The following is a 17112-nucleotide window of genomic DNA, read 5'->3' as shown; positions in this document are numbered from 1 at the left end:
AAAACACATCTGACATGAAAACAATATTTTATATCTTTTAAAATAATATTAATAGTTTGGTTTTTTTTTTGTTTTTGTTTTTTTCCTCTCCCCACTCACAAAAATTTGTAGAGACAGAGTCTCTACAAAAAAAATAAAAAAGAAATAACGTTATGATTAATATTCTTATGTATAATTACTTGTTCATACTCTTTGATAACTTTGTTTTCCCTAGAATACATTTCTGGAAGTAGGATTACTGGGCAAAAGAATACATGAGTACATACAAATACATACATTACACATAAATTTCATTTTTTATACAAAGCATCATATTTTGAAACCTGCATACACATTAACATACAGCTTAAAGATTTTTTTTTTTTTTTTGGACAGAGTCTCACTTTGTCACCCTCAGTAGAGTACTGTGGTATCACCGTTTACAGCAACCTCAAACTCTTGGGCTTAAGTCATTCTCTTGCCTCAGCATCCCAAGTTGCTGGGACTACAGGCAACTGCCATAATGCCTGGCTATTTTTCGAGACGAAGTCTCGCTCTGGCTCAGGCTGGTCTCGAACCTTTGAGCTCAGTCAGTCCACCCAGAGTGCTAGGATTACAGGCGTGAGCCACCACGCCTGGCCCCTTAAGGAATTATTGTAAAGTGAACAGTCCCGTAACTACAACCCAGGTCAAGAAATTAAAAAACTGCAGTACCACAACAACCTATGAATTCCTCTTTTTATTCATAACTCTCTCCCTCAGAAATAACTTTAATCTGGACTTCATTTCTGTGTTTTTGTATCTATACCATCCAAATAGGCATCCTCAAATAATAAAATTCAATGTTTTCTGGGTTTTTTAATCTTTATTTAAATGGAATCCTACAATATATACTTTTTTTTTTTTTTTTTTTTTTTTTGGTCTCTGATATTTTTCCAATTTGCTTTGTGCAGCTGTTCCTAGTATTGCAACAAATTTATTCACCTTTTTAGATTTTATTTGTTTATTTTTCTTTTTCCTTGAGACGAAGTTTGACTCTGTTGCCTAGGCTACAGTGCCATGGTATCAGCCTAGCTCATGGCAACCTCAAATTCCTGGCTTCAAGCGATCCTCCTGCCTCATCCTCCCAAGTAGCTGGGACTATAGGCTCCTGCTTCAATGCCCAGCTAATTTTTCTGTTTTTAGTGGAGATGGGGTCTGTCTTTACTCAGGCTGGTCTTGAACTTCTGAGTTCAAGGGATCCTCCCGCCTCAGCTTCCCAGAGTACCAGGATTACAGGCATGAACCACCACACCCAGCCTACTATTTATTCATTTTAATGTTAATGGACGTTTGGATGGCTTTCAGATTTGGCTATTTTGAACAATGCTGTTGTAAACAGTCTTGTATGTATCCTTGTACACCTAAGTACAAGGGTATAGACCTACAAGTAGACTTGATAGGTTTTTAGAATATGTACAACTTCAGTTTTCCTAGGAAATACCAAGCTATTTTCTTTTTCTTTTTTATTTTCCAGATTCTTTTTTTTTTTCTTTTCTTCGAGACAGAGTCTCAAGCTGTCGCCCTCAGTAGAATGCCATGGCGTCACAGCTCACAGCAACTTCAAACTCCTGGGCTCAAGCAATTCTCTTGCCTCAGCCTCCCAAGTAGCTGGAACCACAGGCGCCCACCATAACGCCCAGCTATTTTGTTGTTGTTGTTGTTGTTGCAGTTGTCCTTATTGTTTAGCAGGCTTGGGCTAGATTCGAACCCACCAGCCCTCGTGTATATGGCTGGTTCCCTTAACCACTGAGCCACAGGCACCCAGCCACCAGATACTTTTTTTTTTATTTTTTTTATGTCATATTGATGTAAGGGTACAAACAATACCTTATGGATGTGGGACACAACTACAAATAGGTACTCTACCTAACAAATGGAAACATTGTAACCAAGCTATTTTCTAACATGGATGTATAAACTGACCCTCTGCCAATTCTCTAAGTCATGGTTTTCCTGGGACTGGCCCCGTTTAAGCCTATTATTCTTTATTAATAGTACCTTCCATTTATTCTCATGATTATTATCTGTGCTGCACATCCTTTCTAGTACTTGACATTGTTAGAATTTTAAATTTTTGCCAATTGAAGTGTAATAGAACTCTGTTGTGGTTTTTCTTGGATTTCTTCCCAAATTGCCACTTAGTGTCTTCATTCTTCTAATGGTATCTTTTGATAAAAAGAAAGTTGTAATTGTAATATAATCTAATTTATCATTTTTTTCTATCATAGTTAGTGTTTCTGTATCTTGTTTAAGAAATATTTACCTGGCTTGGCGCTTGCGGCTCAAGCAGCTAAGGCACTAGCCATATACACTTGAGCTGGTGGGTTCGAATCCAGCCTGGGCCCGCCAAACAACAATGATGGCTGCAACCAAAAAATAGCCGGTGTTGTGGCAGGCCCCTATCGTTCCAGCTACTTGGGATGCGGAGGCAGGGGAATTGCTTGAGCCCAGGAGTTAGAGGTTGCTGTGAACTGTGATGCCATAGTACTCTACCCAGGGTGACAGCTTGAGGCTCTGTCTCAAAAAAAAATAATAATGATAATGATAATAACAACAATAAAATAAAATACTACATTTATATAAAAAAGAAAGAAATATTTACCTATACTGATATCATGAAGATATTCTCCTGAATTTTATCATCCATCTGGAATTTATTTGGTTATATTGTGAGGTAGCAGTCCAATTTCATTTGTTTTCCATATGGATATTTAATAGTACGAGCACGATTACTGAAACGACTGCTCTATAGTACCAGTTTTCCATAAATCAAGCATCCATCTAATGTATGATTGTTTCTAGGATCAATTCTGGTCCACTGGCCTATTTGCCTAGCACGATGCCAAGAACATGTTTCTTATTTGCTGTATATCTTTATAAGTTCTAGTAACTTGCAGAGCACATCCTTCCTCTTTGTTCTTCTTCAAGCATGTCCTGAGGGATGTACTTGTCTCTGCATTTCCCATATACATTTTAGAATGAGGTCATCGATTTCTACCAAAAAAATAAATATTGGGATTTTGGCTTGAATTACTATATCAGATCTTTAAATCAATTTGAGAAAATGGACACGTTTACAACATTGAGTTTTCCAGTTCATGAACATAGTGTTCATCTTCTTGTTTATTTACCTCTTTGATTTCTTTTAATAAAGGTTTATACTTTTCTCTGTAGAGGTTATATACGCTTATGTTAGATTTGTTTTATGTAAGATTTATTCTTAAATATGTGCCTTTAAGGGTAGGTCATTTTCTCTCATTTTCCTCTCTTCCCCCTCTTGTACTAACTTAGTTTTCCTTTCTATTCATCTGGCTTCATTAATTCCAATAATTAATCTGTAGAATTGTTTGGATTTTCTGCATATACAGTCATATCATCTGCATATAATGAGGATTTGGTTTGTTCCTTTCCAATTTTTTTTACATGTTATTTCTTTTTCTTTACTGCAGTGAATAAAACATCCAGAACAATGGTGATAGCAGATATCTTTCCTTATTTCTGATCTTAGAGTTTGCAAATCATGAATGGATCATGAATTTTATCAAATACTCTTTCCTGCATGTAATGTTATAATAACAGCAGACCACATATATGTATGTAATGGTGGTTCCATAAGATAACGGAGCCAGAAAATCCCTGTTGCCTAGTAGCCATCATAAAGTCGTAGTGTAACACATCACTTGAGTTTGTGGTGATACTGCTATAAACAAACCTTCTCTACTGTCAGTGATATAAAAGTATAGCACATATAATTATATACAGCATATAATACTGGATAATAAATGACTACGCTACTGGCTTATGTATTTACTGTACTTTGTCACTATTTTAGAATATACTCCTACTTATTAAAAAGAAACTGTAAAACAGCTTCAGGAGGTGTTCCAGAACATCTTGTTATCACAGGAGATAACAGCTCCATGCATGTTATTGTCACTAAAGACCCTCTAGTGGGACAAGACTTGGAGGTGAAAGACAGTAATATTGATGATCCTGCCCCTTTGTAGGCCTAGGCTAATGTGTGTGTGCCTTTGTTTTTAACAAAAATAATTTTAAAAGTAAAAAATAAAAATTCAAAAATACACAAAAACTTATATAAAAATTTTTAATTTTTTATTTTCTCTATACATATACATGTGTTTATTTGGTTTTTACTTTTTGCCTTCACACAATTAAAAAGGCTTAAAATTTAATAACAATAACAATATTTAAGATAAGGACTAGAAAAAACCTCGTAAAGAACGAACGAAAATAAATACGTTCGGAAAAGAAATCAGAAGATTGCTGCAATGAAATATTGAGCAATAATAATAATGTAAAAAAGTAACATTCGCATTGTCAGATAAAAGTATGTCTATCAGAGACTGCTTTGACTGTGAGATTCAGTATGGAGTCATCAGTTAACTTCTTTTTTTTTTTTGTACAGCTGTACCGTGGGTGTTTTAAGCTAAGTGTCAAGTTAAAAAGTTACAATAAGCTAAGGTTACTTTATTATTAAAGAAAGAAAATATTTTTTAATAAATTTAGTGTCACCTAAGTGGATAGCGTTTATGAAGACTATAGCAGTGTACAGTAATATCATAGGCCCTCATATTCGCTCACTGCCTGCTCACTGACTCATGCAAGGCAACTGCCAGTCTTGCAGGTTCTGTTCCTGGTAAATGCCCTATATGGATGTACTATTTTTTATCTTTTTACTATGTTTTTACTGTATTTTTCTATGTTGAGATATATAAATAGTTATCATTGTGTTACAGTTGTCTACAGTATTCAGCACAGTAGTATGCTGTACAGATTTGTAGCCTAGGAGCTATAAACTATACCACATAGCCTAGATGTGTACTGGGCTATACCATCTAGGTTTGTGGCAGTTCACTCTAGGATGCTGTACAGCAGCAAAACCATCTAATACTTACCTATCATTAAGGGACACATGACTGTATTGAAGTGATTATATGACATTAGCCTTTAATCTGTTAATACAGTGAATTGCATTGATTTTAGGATTAATCAAACTTATCATGGTATATAATCTTTAACCCTTTTTATATCTTACTAGATTTAGTTTAGGTTTTTTACATCTGTATTTCTTACACTGTCCATAGCAGGTTTTTATACCAAGATTATACTACCCTCATAAAATGAATTGGGGAATGTTCTTCTCTTTATATGCTTGGTAGTACTTGCCTCTAAACCTATTCAGGCCAGACTTTCTTCTAAAAAGAGTTTCACTCTTGGTTTAATTTTAAATATTTATAGGAATATTTAGGTTTTCTTAGCAAACTATACTTTGCTAGGAATGAGTGTATTTATCTACATTTTGAACAGTTTTGTTATAAAGTTATTCATAATATTTGTGTGGTCATGCCTTTTTTTTTCTTGATACTGGTAATTTGTGCCTTTTCTTTTTCTTTCTCAGCCTTGCTAGATACTTATCAGTTACTCATATTAGTCTTCTCTTTTCTTTTCTTTGTTTTTGTTTTTTTTTTTTTATGAGACAGGGTCTCACTTTGTCACCCTATGTAGAGTGCTGTGGCATCATAGCTCACAGCAACCTCAAACTCTTAGGCTCAAATGATCCTCTTGTCTCAGCCTCCCAAGTAGCTGGGACTACAGGCACCTGCCACAATGTCAGGCTAGTTTTCTTATTTTTAGTAGAGACAGGATCTCACTCTTGCTCAGGCTGGTCTCAAATTCCTGAGCTCAAGCAATTCACCTGCCTCAGCCTCCAGAGTTCTAGAATTACAGGTATGAACCACCATGCCCAGCCTGTATTATTAGTCTTTTCAACAACAATTTGTAGCTTTGTAAATCAAAAGGCTTGTACAATAGCAAGTATTATGTATTATTTTCTATTTCAGTAATTTCTATTCATTGTTATTCACATCCTTCTATTTTGGATTTAATTTTCTGGGAGCTTTTCTCCTTTCTTTTAATTTTTTTTTTTTTTGAGAGAGAATCTTACTCTCACCTGGGTAGAGTGCCATGGTGTCATAGCTCACAGCAATCTCAAACTCCTGGGCTCATGCAATTCTCTTGCCTCAGCCTCCCGAGTAGCTAGAACTACAAGCATTCACCACAATGCCCAACTATGTTTTTTCTATTTTTAGTAGAGAGTGGGCCTTGCTTTTGCCCAGGCTGGTCTCAAACTCCTGAGCTCAGATGATCCACCTGCCTTGGCCTCCCAGAGTGCTAGGATTACAAGCATGAGCCTGTCTTCTCATTTCAACCATTTTGTGTTCTTAGGTTTGGAATATGTCTCTTGTTAAAGGCATATACTTGCTCTTTATTCTAGCCTTTCAATCTTTGTCCTTTAGTTGGAGCATTTATATTTAATGTATATTTAATTAAATTTTGGTGTATTTTGATTTACATCTGTAGCCTTCTTATGTGCTGTTTGCACCATCTATTGCTTGTTTCTTTTCCTTTCTTGCATTGATTTATTTGGATCAATTGAATATTTTTATCATTCCATTTTCCATCTAGCAATTTGGAAATTTAAGCACTTTGCTGTTATCTTAGTATGTATCCCAGAAATTACAATATACTCTCTAATGCATCAAATTCTGATATTAATACCATTATTGTCCTCCTGAATAGTGCAAGTACTGTAGAGCACATTAATTTCTTATAATGCCTTCCTTGACTCATAGGCTGTTTTTCATATATTTATATATATGGATGTATTTCTTTAATTATCTTTATTTATTTAGATTAACCACACACTTTTCCTTTCTGTGTTTTTTATTCTTTCAGCATCTCTAAGGTTTTATCTGAGTTAGCTTTCCTTGTGTCAGTCCACTGGGTATAAACTTTCCATTTATAGAGTGCTATAGTATCATAGCTCACAGCAAACTCAAACTCTTAAGCGCAAGAGATCGTCTTGCCTCAGATTTTCTCTTTTTAGTAGAGACAGGCTCTCGCTTTTGCTCAGGCTGGTCTCTAACTCATGAGCTCAAGCAATCCACCTGCCTAGGCTTCCCAGAGTGCTAGGATTACAGGCGTGAGCCACTGCACACAGCCGTCCCTTTAGTCTTTTTTTTATTTTATTAAATCATAGCTGTATACATTGATGCATTTATGGGGTACAATGTGCTGATTTTATATATAATTTGGAATACTTATATCAAACTGGTTAACATAGCCTTCACCTCACTTAATTATCGTGTTAAGACATTTATACTCTACACTTCATAGATTTGACATGGCAAAGAATTTTAGATTGGCATTTTTTTCCATTATATACCATTCTACTATCTTTTAGTACCCATTGATGTTGAAAATTCAGCTAGCATGGGCGGCGCCTGTGGCTCAGTGAGTAGGGCGCCGGCCCCATATGCCGAGGGTGGTGGGTTCAAACCCAGCCCCGGCCAAACTGCAACAAAAAAATAGCCGGGCGTTGTGGCAGGCGCCTGTAGTCCCAGCTGCTCGGGAAGCTGAGGCAAGAGAATCACGTAAGCCCAAGAGTTAGAGGTTGTTGTGAGCCGTGTGACACCACGGCACTCTACCCGAGGGCAGTACAGTGAGACTCTGTCTCTACAAAAAAAAAAGAAAAGAAAATTCAGCTAGCAGCCTGTCACTTCTCTGAGGGTAATCTGTCTTTATTTCTCAAGTTATTAAAATTTTTTTTCATCTTTTGTTTTCTGTAGTTTTGTCTGTGATGTGTCTTAAGAGTGTTCGTATATGTGTATATGTGTATTTTCATCTTGCCTTAAATTCAAGTTTCTTTAATCTGTGTGTTGATATTATCTGTGGTTATACACAATCCTTAACCATTATCTCTTCTGATATTGCCTCTGATCTTCTCTCTCTCATCATCTTTGTGACCATATTAAATATAAGTAGAAGTATATTTTGTGGTATTTTCTCTGTCTGCCACCTTCCTTCCTGTATTTTGCATGTTTTTTCTTCATACTTTGTTCTGTTTCTTCTGTCCACTCTTTCAGTCCTCTAATGTTCTCTTCCACATTGTCTGATCTGTTGTTAATCTATTTACGGAATTTTTAATTTTGATTGTTTTTTTAGTTTTATAGTTTCTATTTCCTTTTATAACCCTACTGTATTACTTTTTACTTTCATTTTCTTGCCAAAACGTTCAAGTTCCGCTTTTATGTTCTGGGACATAGTAAGCTTCATTGTTGGATAAGTTGTGTTGAATGATCTCAGTATATGAATCCCTGTGGGTTTGCCATTACCATCTATTATTTTTGCTGGTTCTTGGTCAAAAATCTCTTATTTATTCACATACCTGATTCATTTTCATTGTGCTGGGAATTACATTGAAAATTTTTGCCCTAGGATGATGTTTTTTTCCTCCAGAGAGAAATTTTTATTTGGTTCTACTGGGAACTTACTGGCATTAACAGCTTGAGGTCTATCTTAATCAAGGCTCAAGGCTTAGATTTTCAGGGCCACTTAGAAGTAAAGTCAGGATGCAAGTCTGAAGGAACTGACTGCTTATAGTTCACTCCAGTTCAATGCTAGAGAGTAGACTCTTTCAAATTCCCCTGAATTCTGACTTGCTTTCACTGAGACTTAAGCAAATGTCCTCAGGTCAAATAGGACTGTGATTCTTGGCCAGATCTCTCTGAATTGCCATTCTCTCCTAGATCTCAGAGACATTCCTGACAATTTGGTTAATACTTCGATGCTTTCATGTTTTTTTTCCAACTTACTTAGTTGTCTTCAATGGGAGTTATCATATAGTCCTCCATTAACTGAAGCAGAACTCTAATAATATATTTAAAAGTCTTTTTATGTAATTTTATAATTCTCTCCATAAAGAGTTACCCACCAATTTATATTCACGCCAATGGTAGAGGAGAATGTCCATGTTTGCATTTTGATAGGTCAAAATGATGTTTTGTTTTAATTTGCATTTTTTTGTTATTAGTGCAGTCAAATATTTTCAAAAGTATGTTTCCCCATCTGTTTTTCATCTAGTCACTTTCTTTATTATTTAGTTGTCTTTAGTTCTTCAGTTGTTTAGTTGAAAGAATTCTTTGTTTACTAAGGATATTTACCTTTTTCATGTATTTGTAAATATTTTCCCCAAATTTGCCTGTTTTATTCTGCTTATTGATTTTTTTTTTAATTTGCAGAACATTAAAATTCTGTCAGAGTAAGTTACACATAAACAAGAGAGAAGGCAAGAATAAACTCTTTGGTACTGGAATGGTGCTGGATTAGTGTTGGAGACAGCAGAATGACCTTATATTTGATTTGTATGTACACGCACACAGAGATATATACAGAAGTAATTACAGATATATTTACACACACAAGTAAGTACACATACATATATTTCCTAGTGCTGTCCACTTAAGAGAGCTGAAAGCAGTGATATTCCAGTAGTAATGAGCATATCTACCCCTAGATCTTTGTTTCTAAATATCCTCCTCTAATAGGAGCCTGGAGTTCCTTTAAGAAATGATTATTAGTTCTTGGACTGAGGCAGAGAAAATATAAGATAAGCCTGAAGCATATTAGAGTACTTGAACGTAAGGAAGTGTTCAAAGGAGGCATGTCAGAGACAAAAAGGAACCAACATGAAACCATTTCCAATGGCCATAACTAGAATAACTTGAGCAAAAAAAAAAAAAAATAGCATAGTATTAGGTTATAACTCTAAGTATAAAATAAACATACATATGTGTCCATACTGATATAAGGAATAATTATACAAATAAATAAATAAATACATGGGAGAGGGAAAGAAAAATCTTTCTTACAGAAGAATTCCAAGTACTAAGTGTAGATAATCTCCCTTCTCCCTTAACTGTGTGCTGGACTTGGTGATTTTGTTTCAAAGAACAAAATACGGGAAGGAAAATAGTAACTTTATAGCAGAGCGAACTGACAGATGCTGTCTTTACTAAGTGACCAAATTAACATCACTAGTGATAAGTAATATGGATATCATCTATCCCCTGATATGATGTGATGAGAAGGGCATTTTACTTTTGATAATCTTCCCCCCAAAAAAGCGTAATTCTTACAGAGGCAAGAGAAAGATATCATCCAAACCCAAATTGAGGGACATTTTATAAAATACCTGGTCAGTACTCTATCAAGGTTATGAAAAACAAGGAAAGACTGAGCAACTATCATAGACCAGAGGAGACTAAGGAGACATGATGACTAAATACAATGTAGAATCCTGAATGGAGTCTTGCAACAGAAAAAGTACATTAGTCAACAAACTGGTGAAGTACAAATAAAGTCTGGAGTTTAGTTAATATTAATATATCAGTGTTACTCTTAGTTTTGATAAATGTACTATATTTACCTAAGATAATAACATTAGTTGGCGGAGGGTTATGAAAGAATTCTATGTACAGTTGTCCCTCAGTAAACACAGGGGTTTGGTTCCAGGACCCTCAAGAATAGCTAAATCTGCATATCTCAAGTCTCATAGTTAAAAAGTCAGCCTTCCAGGCCAGGCGCGGTGACTCACTCCCGTAATCCTAGCACTCTGGTAGGCCAAGGCGGGTGGATTGCTTGAGCTCATGAGTTCTACAAATAGAAAAACTGAGGCAAGAGGATCGCTTGAGCCTAAGAGTTTGAAGTTGCTGTGAGCTAGCATGCCATGGCACTCTAACCAGAGCAACAGCTTGAGACTCTGTCTCAAAAAAAACAAAAAACAAAACAGTCAGCCTTTCATATGCACAAGTTTTGCATCCCACAAATACTTACACATAAGTGGACCCACACAGTTCAGTATTGTTTAAGGTTCAACTGTGCTATCTTTGCAGGGTATTTTATTTTATTTTTTTTATTTTATTTTATTTTATTTTATTTTATTTTATTTATTTTTTTAGAGACAAAGTCTCACTTTGTCGCTCTCGGTAGAGTGCTGTGGCATCACAGCTCACAGCAACCTCCAACTCTTGGGCTTAGGCGATTCTCTTGCTTCAGCCTCCCAGGTAGCTGGGACTACAGGTGCCCACCACAATGCCCAGCTATTTTTTGTTGCAGTTTGGCTGGGGCTGGGTTCAAACCCGCCACCCTTGGTATATGGGGCCAGTGCCCTACTCACTGAGCCATAGGCACCACCCTTTGCAGGTTTTATGTTATTCTAAAATAAAAAGTTTTCTTTACTTAAAAAAGAAACCATAAGTTTATACTATTATCTCCTGTTTAAAGTAGCAATAACAAATGTATATTTATAAGATAGTTATTAGATAATAAGGAATTCTTAGGGATTTTTTGAATTTTTTTATTTCCAATTAATATGAGACTAGTTTGGGGGATTTTGGGGGTTTTGTTGTTGTTGTTGTTTGTTTGTTTGTTGCAGTTTTTGGCCGGGGCTGGGTTTGAACCTGCTACCGCCGGCATATGGGGCCAGCACCCTACTCCTTTGAGCCACAGGTGCTGCCCATGAGACTAGTTTTTAATGTGTAATTTTGGCACTGTGGTTATGTTACAATGAAGAGCCCTTACATTTTGGAGATAAGGACTGAAGTATATATGTATAACATGTTATTGATGTCTGGGATTTGCCTCAAAATCAGGCAAATGGTGGTCGTGGGTCTTAGACTGAATACAGGTAAAACAAGATTGACCAATGCATTTTTGTTTGCATCGCTGTAAACATTCACCTTCTTGCCCTAGAGAAAACTATTTTTAAAATTAGTTTTTCTTTTATTTTTGTTTAAAAATATAAGAAGATATGTGTATATTTTTTATACCACCCCCCCTTCTAAAACACTGCCATATATGCTCCTTTAAAGCTTGATTTCATTTTAATTTAACAATATGAAAACACTGGGAATCACTCCATAGCAGTGTGTAGACATCTTTTTCATTCCCATTTATACCTGCTTAATAGTCCATTATGGCATAGAACAGTTTATTAAACCATTCCCCTATTAATGGACATTTGGATTATTTGCTGTCTTCTGTTACATGAAAATCCTTGTACATATATCATTTCATACTATTGCTAATGTCAAATTCCTTGCATAAATGTTATGCTACTTTGCATTCTGATTATCATTGTATGAAGTTTATAGGCTTTAATTGTGATTTAAAGAACTGTACTAACCTCTTAGTCATATTACTTAGTGTATACCTTACTTCATTGTAAAACTGTAATCATATCTACAAGTCTGGACAAAGAGTCATAGATAAATTCTGATGTATTTTATGGCCCTTGTTCATATCTGTGAACTTGACGAGAATGCTATTAACTAGAGTAGACTTCTTATCGTTGTAAGGTCACTGGGTCCAAGACCATTTGTAATACTCAGAAGTAGAGATAAGGCTGTTTGTCCTTCTTCTGGTTGTTTACTTTGTAGTAAATAGGCAGTGTCATTAAATCTTACAAGATGTAAAAGATATACTTGTAAAAGATAGCCTCTTAAAATAATACTTAATCTAAAGTTATTCTTCATCTTTCTTATGTACACCATTGAGGACTCATGAGGTTCATAGGAAATGGGAGCAAGATCTTGATGGGCCTTTTTAAGACATGGGAAGGATTTTAGGATTTATCTTAAAAATATGGATGGATACTATCACAAGGCATATGATCAGATCACCATTTTTAAAGAACTTTTTTGGCTAGGAGCACATTTGGATGTAGGGTAAATTAAAAGACCATCACAGTGGTTCAATGTGGACATAGATGGCTAGGATAGATTGGTGTGAGTAAAGAGCAAAGGAAGTGAATATAGTTTGCAGATATTTAGGAATTAGAAGATGCAGGATTTGATGATTGGATAAATGAAGTAAAGAAGGAGTAGGAGTCAAACTTGTCACTACATCTCTAGCATGAGCACTTGATATTTGGTGGTGCCACTTACTAACCTGGGCAACCCTGGAAGTAGATGATGAAATACATTGGACATGTTGAGTTTGAAGTCTCTGTAGTACATCTGAATGAAATTGTTAAATAGAAAGTTGGATATGTAGATTAGGAACACAGAGATCTTGGATAGTTGAAAATGGTTGCTATTTAGATGATTTGGAAGAGTATGTAAAGGGAAAAGAAGATTGAGGTTCTCCCAAATTTTAAAAGTTTTAGAACAGGAGCAAAAACAAGCTAATGAGATAGACAGGGAATAGCTGAAGAGATAGAAGAAAAATCACAACAGCAAGGGGTCACAGAAGCCAGGTAAAAGAGTATGTCAAGAACAATACTATAGGAAAATGAAGGATTTGAGTGCTTCTTGGTTCCGTCCTTCACTAAACTCCAGTATTCTTAACCAATGTCCAACGTTCATGCTATATACATCCCATTCTGGCTCATTTCTAAGACATGTGTGCCTGATTCAGTATCTATTAGTATATTTTTGCTGCCATTTGGTATTCCTATCTGATATCTCATTTCCTTAGTGAGGGATATAGTGAGTGAAAGAACATTAGAAGACAAATGGAGAGGCCTATGCTGTTGTCCTTGCTCTGCCACCAACTTTATTTAATAATTTTGTTTCTTAATACCTATTATCTGTGACATATAGCTAGAATCTCAAGACAAAGATGGCTAGACGTGGACACACTTACAATGAGAGGAAAAGAGGAAAAGAAAAAGCCATCACAGAGGGGCTGATGCTGTGACCTGAAGATGATTAAGAGTTTGCCATGTGGTAATGGAAGAGATGAAACTAGATGAAATTAGCAAAGATTTTGTAAAGATATAAAAATCTCATGAAATTTAAAGAAAGAAAACAGAATGGGTTATTTGGATTGAAAAAAAATAAATATTTGTAGATGGTTAAAAAAAAAGACAAAACAGAATGAAGCAGGCCTCATAGGAACTGGGGGGGGGAACCTCATGAGCTGAAGTTACTACTCTCTTATTTCCTCAGAGTTTTGCATCTACTGTGCTCTGGAAAGACCAGCTTTCCCTATTTATTCAAGAGCTTGGGCATAACCCCAAAACAGGCTCCCCAGTTTCCAAATTTGCTTGACCTTGAAGCCCACATAATTTTTTACTTCACATTCCAGAGGAAAAAAACACATGAATGAGTGAATGGATTTATGATTGTCTCAATTTCCCTCTATTTTTCTTTTCTAGAACTAAGTATCCTAAATTGCTGACCTGACCCTCTGTGAATAACTCTTTTGAATCACGAATCTGTTCTGTGTTCAGACAGGGGTAAATAAAACCCCACTGCTGTTTCCACGCTTGGCCCTAAGTTCTAGATGAGTGAGTCTAATAGAATATAGATGGCAAGTTGACTACATGAGTGGGAAAGGTGATAGACATCATAGGCAGGGCAAAGAGCACATGGAATGGCTGGAAATATGAGTCAGCTTGTGTGGTTGGGGCACTACTAGTAATGGTGGGCTATGATTTTGGAACAAGGTGCAAGATGAGAGAATGACTGAAGATAAGTCTGGACATGTAATAAAACCATTGGTGTGCTCACTTCAGCAGCACCCAGACTAAAATTTGAGCAATACAGAGAAGATTAGCATGACCCCTACAGAAAGATGACATGCAAATTTGCGAAGTAGTCCATATTAAGATTGAAAAAAGCCATTGGTGATGTTTGTAACTATGTGCTATACTTTACACTTTTTTAATTGTCTCTTAATTCCTCTCAATAACCCACTAAGGTCAATTGCATGCACCTGTTTGTCTATCTGTCTTTGGAATGAATATGGCTAAGTTGAAAGACAGTATCAAAGAACCAAGATAGACAAAAGCACAGTTAAATAAAGATGATAAGTATGAAAGAGAAGCTGAGAGTAATGGAGGCCAGATTTAAAATATCTAATGTACATGAACAGGAATTCTAGCATAGAGGGTCTGATGAGATGGAGGAGCTTTACTTAAAAGAGATGGTAGCCCAAAACTTTCCTAATTGAACAAACATGATCACTTCAGATAAAAATTATGTTTGAGGAAGAAAATTACTAATTAATTCTTGGATCATTTGAGTTTGTTGTAGATGTCTAATCAAACTGTCTACATGAGTCTGATCTCCAGGAGAAGTGGGGCTAAAGATAAGACTTTAGTAGTCATTACCATTAGCACCTGATCCATTTCACCTCTTGGCACCTCACTTTCTATCCTCTCAACGTGTGAGAGTGAAATGAAATGTGAAAGTACTCCGCTAATCACACTAGAACATGTTACCATCATGTTTACTGTCACTGTCATAAATTCTATTTGTGTGCCTCAGGATTAGAAGTTACGAAAGAGCTCAGGAACCTGGACCCAGATTGCCTTAGTCAAATCTGGCTCTGCTACTCTGTAACTCTGTGACCTCGAACAAATTATATGACATTTTTCTTAAGCCTCGATTTCCTTATCTGTAAAATAGTACCAATCTCCTAGTGTTATTATGAGAATGAAATAAATTACTACTTGTAAAGTACTTAAAATGGTGCTTATCACATAGTTAAATGCTTAGTAAATCTTCGAGGCTATACTAATTGATGCAAATTTGGCACCAGAAGCCAGACTATAATAATAAAACAACATATTTTACATTGCTTTAAGAGATTTGCTTAGGTGGTACAAAAACTGTTATTATAGACTAGAAAGATATCTATTCATGTTGTATAATAAAGAAACAAATGATAAACCAGTGAAATGTGATAATTTTGCGATCTGGATAATTTATCTTCTGACCTTGTAAGTTTCAAGAATCTTCAGTATCTTATTCCAGAAGAGTGACTAATATTAAAAAATCATAGTCTATGAGGATAATAAATTTAAGTATCCATGTCTTCCTCAAGTATCATTTTAGTTAACCACTGGCTTTATTTGTCCATGTAAAGAGTTTTGTTGCTGTGTGCAAATTGGCCATGATGTGCTTTGAACATTCAAGGACTCCTATTTTTTTCTTGGTAATGTCTAGAAATAATTCATGGGCATATGGGAGTTTCTCCTGAGGACACAATAATGGTTCCCTTTTTATTTTTTGCTAAGGTGGAACAAGTTAATTTTGAGCATTTACCTGTGCTTATGCCTTTGTTTTTATTTATATCTATATACATCTGTAGTTTATAATTACCGACATTAATATTTTCATTTTAGCTAGGAACTTGCCTGGAGGTGAGAGTTACACCAGCTAGTTTGATTTCAGAGTACAAATGGCAGTGAAATGAAAACAGAAAACTAATGATTAACTGTGTGATTATTTTATAATCTCTGGTGTGTTTGTTCATGGTGAGATCGTTTTTCAAATTAGCCTACTTTCCTCATCGGCAAGGTCACATCACAGCTGACATGACTTTTTATAGCTCTATGGATATTCTGTGAAACAGATAAACAGAAGTTATGCCGGAAGTAGAACTGTCAAAGAATGGCCCCCATTCCTTGAATTGTACAAGCAACTAAAAGTAACCTGTTGCAGTTTTCATATCTATATTGTTTGAAGGGTACTTCCTTTCCTAAAGACCAGGAGCTTTACTGTCAGTGGTGGCAAGGGCGGCAATGATGAACCTGCCTCTGAATGAAAAGAAGGCTTTGCATAGCAAAGAGAGAAAAATAGAAAGAAGAGCTAGAGAGAATTAGAGAAAAATCATAAATACTCATCCATATCAGAGTTACAAGAATTCATGCAGGATAGAAAGCAAACTGATACAGTGATTATGATTGATTTGCCTAGGTGGCCAACTCCCACCGGAAAAAGTAAGGAGGACTAGATCAAAGGTCTAAAAAAATTAAAAAATAGTTGTTTAAACCAACGGAACTAACATCTAGTAGATAAATTACATGTAATAAATAATTGCATGTAAAGTAGGTTACACAGCTTGTTTTTTTACAATGAATAAAGTCAAGAGATTTGAGTGGAGAGGACCTGGGCTTTTGGACACTTAGACCTTTGCAAGCATAACTGGGGCCATTCAGTAACCAGTGTCTTAGTTGAACTCTACAGATCTCATTTTGAATGGAGAAACAATAGTATCTTGGAAACTTAGTCCTACCTAGCACCATGAAACCCTGTCTATCTCCTGGTCTGCTGGGAAAAAACTTGTGAAAATTTGCAGTAATTAAAAAAAAAGTCCCCTTGAAGAAATAGAATGTCACCATTCTCTCAGTAACCCCTGAAGTCCATGTTAAGGCAAGGACAACTCCCTCCTTCAGAATGGTGAGCAGGAAACATGGAGTTGTACAGTGGGCTGAAAGCA

General features: G+C 35.8%; 1 protein-coding gene and 1 non-coding gene across 10 annotated transcripts in view; both read left to right on the top strand.

The window, feature by feature from the left end:
* The window catches only part of CASK (calcium/calmodulin dependent serine protein kinase), a 507330-nt gene that overhangs the window by 220393 nt on the left and 269825 nt on the right, over positions 1 to 17112 (top strand). The gene's annotated exons all lie outside the window — the stretch shown is intronic.
* Positions 14389 to 14495, top strand: LOC128578760 (U6 spliceosomal RNA). The gene has a single exon (XR_008377891.1). It is a non-coding gene; the product is annotated as a U6 spliceosomal RNA (small nuclear RNA).

Source organism: Nycticebus coucang, chromosome X (assembly GCF_027406575.1).
Source record: "Nycticebus coucang isolate mNycCou1 chromosome X, mNycCou1.pri, whole genome shotgun sequence".
NCBI lineage: Eukaryota > Metazoa > Chordata > Mammalia > Primates > Lorisidae > Nycticebus > Nycticebus coucang.
The sequence above is the reverse complement of the archived record's forward strand: the minus strand, read 5'-3'. Positions and strand labels throughout refer to the sequence as shown.